The sequence below is a fragment of the Microcaecilia unicolor genome, chromosome 3 (assembly GCF_901765095.1).
Source record: "Microcaecilia unicolor chromosome 3, aMicUni1.1, whole genome shotgun sequence".
Classification (NCBI taxonomy): Eukaryota; Metazoa; Chordata; class Amphibia; order Gymnophiona; family Siphonopidae; genus Microcaecilia; species Microcaecilia unicolor.
In genome coordinates, this window is record NC_044033.1 from 248734614 (window position 1) to 248742202 (window position 7589).

The window sequence follows — 7589 nt, forward strand, 5'->3', positions numbered from 1 at the left end:
AGAGTTCTAGCCAATGGTATCATTAAGGCCAACAGGAGCAACAGTGTGGCAATGGGACATAGCTTTGACATCTTGACATGGCCCATTATAGATCACGTTCTCCCTTTCTTATGGGTAAGTGATCGAGAGTTATCTCTACCCAGGCAGCAGTAATTTTGGATTTTTCAACTTAACTTCTATCAGAACTGCTGAGCTCTCACTCTCACTGTGAGCCTGAATTCCCATCAGAACTGCTGAGCTCCCACTCTCACTGTAAGCCTGCCCTTACTTTAGAGCTGTTAAGATCCCACTTTTACAGCAGTCTACACTCTTATTAGAGCTGCTGAGCTCCAATCTTTATTGTAGCCTGCTCTTGGTGAAGGCTTTCCTCAGCCATCATCTTTCACAACATAATTTCAAACCAGGCAGATGGTTGGTGATACAAGCACCTCCCACAATAGGCAGCTTGCTTCTGAGGCTCTACTTCTATCAGAACTGCTGAACTCTCACTGTGAGCCTGTATTTCCATCAGAACTGCTGAGCTTCCACTCTCACTGTAAGCCTGACTTCTAGGTATCCAGGACTTCACTCCCGAGCATCTGACTGTGTGTATCCTATACATTCTAAATTGACACCAAAATGAACACAATCAAAATACTTCTGGTAATCTCCCTTTCACTGATTCACCTAGTACTACCCATTCCACTCACAGAACATTACTTCATACCCACCCTACAAAATCACCAAAGACTGATCAAACATTCCACACTCCACCAAACTGACTCAGTTTTCCTTTAGTGTGATCAGAGTCAGTTTGGTGGAGTGTGGAATGTTTGATCAGTCTTTGGTGATTTTGTAGGGTGGGTATGAAGTAATGTTCTGTGAGTGGGATGGATAGTACTAGGTGGATCAGTGAAAGGGAGATTACCAGAAGTATTTTGATTGTGTTCATTTTGGTGTCAATTTAGAATGTATAGGATACACACAGTCAGATGCTCGGGAGTGAAGTCTTGGATACCTAGGTTTCCTAGGCTTCTAGGTTTGGTGCTATGTAGATTTTTGTTAGTTGTCGTTCCTTAGGTGATGTGTGTTTGTTGTGGTCTTTCCTCTCGTTTTGTTGGTGATGTCCATATTTAGATAGTTTTCCTTTAGTGTGATCAATCTAAATATGGACATCACCAACAAAACGAGAGGAAAGACCACAACAAACACACATCACCCAAGGAACGACAACTAACAAAAATCTACATAGCACCAACCTAGAAGCCCCATACCAAAACATCCAGGTAGGCTACATCAATGCTAGATCCATAATCAACAAAACAACAACAATATTAGATTGGATCACCTCAGAAAACCTTGATCTCATCTTTATCAATGAAACATGGATTCACAACCAAAACGACCAGGTTACAAAATCACCCACCGAAGCAGATCGGAAAAGAGAGGTGGAGGCATAGCACTAATATACCGAGAAAAATTTACCATCGAAACCACAGCCGCCTCCATAACACCCCAACTAGAAATTGCCTCATTTAGAATCCATAACAACTCCCTAACCGATCACCTGAATTGTGTATTATTCTACAGATCACCTGGCAACTGGAAGGAAAGTCAGCCCACCTTCATGGACTTCATATCAAACAACTGTGTAAACAACAACAACATACTGCTACTAGGCAACATTAACCTTCACCTAGAAGGCCCCAACTCCACAAACGCACTTGAATGTAAAGACTTCCTACAGTTCTGGGATTTTAAATGGCCCCACATGCAAACTACCCATATCAAAGGACATACATTGGACCTCCTATCACATAAACTACCTACAGACAATAACCTATTAATAACAGACATGAAATGGACAGTAATACCTTGGACTTGTTGGAATAATGTATTGTATTTTACATGCATTGTCTGTCAGCAATGTTTTTCTCTGTGATTACTCTGTGACCTCTGATGTGAATTACCTAGAGAGGTCACACCCATGCAACTTCCTGTGGGGGTTAGGCACAGCATATGGAGCTCATGGTCTCTCCTAACTGAGGGTCTATGGTGTGAGCATCCATTACCATCTAAGCACATGGAAAGAGCTGATAATCCAAATGTATAGTATTATGTTTATATAAGCCTGTCTGAATATCAATCTGACTAAAACTGTGAGTAAACAGATGTTTTGTTACTTCAACTTTAAAGTGACTCAGCAGTGAATTATTCTGGGGTGTATGTGAGAGAGATGAAGAAAAGAAATTAACATTTCTAAAGCTGAAGCTGTGTGTATAAAAATCTGCTAATTATTTACTACAAATAATCCAACAAAAGGGTTATGGGCCCAGCCCAGGAATTGAAAAAGGGAGAAATATTACCAGGCAGTGAAAAAGCCACATTTTTTTTTCTCTTAAGTTTTAAAAGAAAGATTCAGTCTGTCTCTCTCTCCCCCCACACACCAAACAGAAGGCAAGGCTAAGAAATGGCTGAGGGAGGAAATTCACCATTTTTCTACTCTCTCAAGGTGCCTAAATTAACTGAATTTAATTATCAGCAGTGGGAACTAAGATTCAGATGTCTCCTTCAAGCAAAGAAATTAAGTATGTGTTTAGACCAAAACAGAACAGCTGAAAATATGGCTGAATGGGACAATGCAAACTATTATGTGAAGTGCATGTTTTTTGAAGCTCTCTCAGAGAAACAAGCCATATTGGTGGAGGCAAAAGATACAGCAAAGGAAATTTTAGATAAACTGAGAACTATGTATGCAACTACATATGCAAAACAGCAACCAATTTGGTTGGCAGAGTTGAATGAAACCAAATTAAGGGATAAAAGTAAGTGTAATGATCACATTATGCATCTTATGTCTTCATTTCAAAAGCTAGAACTTTCTGGAATTCCCATGTGTGATGCATTGAAAAGAGCATTTCTTTTTACCTCACTATCAAATGAGTTTGATGTTTTTAGGTCTGTAAATGAAGCCATTGAAGGGCAATCTTTTGAACAGGCAGCATCAAAACTGAGGCAGGAATGCATAATTAATGATTCTGAGGAGATGTGTTCTCAAAGCAAGTCAGAGAGAAATGAAACAAATTTCTTGGCAAAGAACAGAGGAAGGCGGAGCTATGGGAAAACTCCACCCAAGGGCAAGTTGATTTGCTATTCATGTGGAAAGGAGGGACATGTATCTAAATGGTGTAAGGAAACACAAAACACTCCCTCTAGCTCACCTAAGCCAATGGAACAAAAGAATTTTCCAAGCAGAAAATGTATGAAAGACAATGATAAACATAAGGGCTTTCTAATGGTAGAAAAATCTTTGACTATGGTAAATAATAATTCAAATGAAAGTACTTGGATTTTGGATTCGGGGAGCACAAGCCATTTAACCAATTGTAAGGATTTCTTTCAGGAAATGTGTCCAGAAGAAGGTATTCTTCAAACTGCAAACGCAGGGACTACTCAGATCCAAGCAAAAGGCATTGGATTCTTAAAATGCAAAGTGTCTAATGAAGTTAAAGAAATTCCTGTAAGTGATGTCTTGTATATTCCCCAAGCAGTTTGCAATATGCTTAGTGTATCTACATTAGATAAGAAGGGATTTGCGATTCATTTTGAAAACAATAAGTGCACAATCTCTAAAAATGATGAAGTGTATGCTGAAGCTTTTATGCATAATGATGTTTATAAACTGAGCATTTCAGGTGAAACCTCACATCTGGTGCAAGTAAGGAAGAATGATGGTAAATGTAGTCTGGAAATCTGGCACCGCCGCCTGGGACATCGTGATTTTAAGGTGATCCAGGATCTTTACAGTAAGCAACTTGCCACAGGCATTCAGATAAGTGCAGATACTGGTAAAATGGAGAAATGCATAGACTGTGTTACTCAAAAGGTGTGAGACCCTCATTTCCTGCATACACAGGAAATAGGAGTAATAAAGTACTGGACTTAATACACAGTGACTTATGTGGACCGTTTAATATCCCATCATTGGGAAATAACAGATTTGTGCTAATATTCTTGGATGATTTCTCTAGATATTGTGTGGCCTATTTGCTGAAAGAAAAAAGTCAAGTCACAGACATGCTGAAGAAATACGTAGCCATGGTGAGCAATAAATTTGAAAGAAAACCAAAGGTTCTTCAGACCGACAATGGTGGTGAGTTCACTTCACAAAGCATGCGCACATTTCTAGAACAAGAAGGCATTCAGCATATCACAACAGTAGCTTATACACCAGAGCAAAATTCTGTTGCAGAGAGAAAATTTAGGTCACTTGTGGAAATGACCAGGTGTATGCTGTCAGATAGCAATCTCCCTAAAAGACTATGGGGGGAAGCCATTCTCACAGCAGTGTACCTACAAAACAGAATGCCAACTAAAGGCGCTGAGCGCACACCACATGAGACATGGCATGGTAGGAAGCCAAACCTGTCACACATAAGAACATTTGGAAGTACAGCATATGCTCATGTACCAAAGCAAAGAAGGCATAAGCTGGATTCCACAACAGAAAGGGGCATTTTAGTTGGCTATGCTCCAGGACACAAAGGATATAGAATTTTGAATCTGAAAACTGGCATTGTTGGCATAAGACATGTTACATATTTTGATGAAAACAAAAGGGTTGATAAAGGCTGGATTATCCCAGATGAGCCTTATCATCCAGAATATGAAACTAGAACCATAATAGACATGCCAGTGTATATAAATGCCATACCAAGGCAGATGTCTGAAAGCAACTCATCTGTATCTAACGAGGAACAGGCAGAGGAAGCAGACACAGAAAGGATCATTGAAGAAGACAGTACAGTTGGAGAAGGGGAATCAATTGGAGAAGGACTCTCAGATTTAGAGGATGCGGAAAGGTCGGACCAACCTGTTGTCAGACGCTCATCCAGGGAAAACAAAGGTGTTCCACCCCCAAGACTGTCTTACCTAACAAAGTCAGCAGAAGCTCAAGAGCCCTTAACATGGGATGAGATTGAGAAAATGCCAGCAGAAGAAGCTGCTGAATGGCGTAAAGCTGCACAAGAAGAAATTGATGCATTGCATAAAAATAATACTTGGATTCTTACAAAATTACCTCCTGGCAAGAAAGCTATAGGATGCAAATGGGTATTCAAGTTAAAAAGGAATGCACAAGGAAAAGTGGAAAGGTATAAAGCCAGATTAGTCGCAAAGGGATATCTTCAAAAATATGGAGAAGATTTTGATGAAGTGTTTGCACCTGTAGTGAAACACACGACAATTAGAACACTTCTGAGCATTGCAGTCTCAAAAGGCATGCAAGTCAACCACATTGATGTGAAAACAGCATTTCTTCATGGAGATATAACTGAAGACTTGTACATGGAACAGCCAACAGGTTTCATAAATACAAAACAAAGACAGCTAGTGTGTAAATTAAACAAAGGTCTTTATGGATTAAAGCAAAGTGCAAAATGTTGGAATGACAAATTGCATGAAATATTGACAAATTTAGGATTTAAGCAAGGTGAAGCAGATAAATGCTTGTACACTAGGTGCAGAAATGGACAATATGCATACATTTTAGCTTTTGTTGATGATCTGCTCATTGCAAGCGAAAGTGAGCAAGAGTACAAGGACATTGTAAAATATTTAAACCTGAATGTTGAGATAAAAGAACTTGGTAATGTGTCATACTATCTTGGTATAGAAATTGAGAAACAAAATGATGGTTCTTATCTTCTAAGCCAGAAGCAGAAAATAAATGAGCTTATTGAAAGTTTAGGTATGCAAGATGCCCAAGTTGTAAGCACTCCCATGATCACTGATTTTCTGAAGGATGAAACAGTAAGAGAACCTTTACCAGATAACATCCAATATAGATCAGCCATAGGTAAGCTTTTATATCTGACTACCACATACAGGGCTGATATAGCAAATGCAGTAGGAATTTTGAGCAGAAGGGTCAGCTCACCTACCAAATCAGATTGGACTGCAGTTAAAAGGATGGTAAGGTATTTAAAAGGTACCATTGATTGTAAATTAAAGATTTCAGCCAATAGTAATCCAAAACTAATATGTTACTGTGATTCAGATTGGGCAGGGGATCATTCTGATTATAAATCCACAAGTGGATATGTGTTTATGTATGGAAATGTACAAATTTCTTGGGCCAGTCATAAACAAAGTATTGTGAGTCTGTCTTCTACAGAAGCTGAATATGTGGCTGTGTCAGAAGCATGCAGAGAACTGATGTGGATTGAAAAACTTTTGCTGGATTTTGGAATAGCTGAACAGAGACCAATCCAGATAATGGAAGATAATCAGAGCTGCATCAGACTGTCACAGAATGACAAGGTTCAGTCACGCACCAAGCACATCGCAACGAAATATCACAACGTGCGAGAGCTGGCGAAAGAAGGGGTCATCAGTCTAGACTATTGTCACACCAGTGAGATGACAGCTGACATCATGACCAAACCGTTACCCAGAGAACGTTTTGAGAATCTGCGAATAAAGCTTGGACTTTGTATGAATTAATAATTGCATGACAGTTATGCATGAGAAGGGGTTTGTTGGAATAATGTATTGTATTTTACATGCATTGTCTGTCAGCAATGTTTTTCTCTGTGATTACTCTGTGACCTCTGATGTGAATTACCTAGAGAGGTCACACCCATGCAACTTCCTGTGGGGGTTAGGCACAGCACATGGAGCTCATGGTCTCTCCTAACTGAGGATCTATGGTGTGAGCATCCATTACCATCTAAGCACATAGAAAGAGCTGATAATCCAAATGTATAGTATTATGTTTATATAAGCCTGTCTGAATATCAATCTGACTAAAACTGTGAGTAAACAGATGTTTTGTTACTTCAACTTTAAAGTGACTCAGCAGTGAATTATTCTGGGGTGTATGTGAGAGATGAAGAAAAGAAATTAACATTTCTAAAGCTGAAGCTGTGTGTATAAAAATCTGCTAATTATTTACTACAAATAATCCAACAGGACTGACCATTACAAATTTTACCTAACTCTAAACTGGCGGAAGAAGGGCTAAAGCAGTACACCAGAACGTACTACTTACATTACAAGAGGGCAAATCGATCCACAAATATTCTGGCAACAAATATATGACAACGAATGGACAACACGTACTGATTCCATACTTTATCTCAACCACTGGGATGGCAGATGCAACAGCGTACTAAACAAAATAGCACACTTAAAACAAAAATATCAAAAAGACAAAACACTATACCTTGGTTCAATGATGAACTAAAAAAAACTCAAAACACAATCTAGAAAACTTGAACAAGTATGGAGAAAGACAAAAGATGAACACACACAATGCATGGAAACAAATACATAGAAAATACAAATACGCAATAAAACAAACAAAAGGTCCTACTACAAAACCAAATTAGGACTGGATTACAAAGATATAAAGAAACTATTCCAACTCGTAAATAAGTTACTAGACACCACCCCTATCACCACAACCAACACAGACATCCCACCCGCAGACAAACTTGCTAACTACTTTAATGAAAAAATAATAAAACTACGCAGCACACTTCCTCATCACAATACTGACATCGAAATCTTCTTCAATGATCTGGACCCATCCTCCGAAGGATACCCAG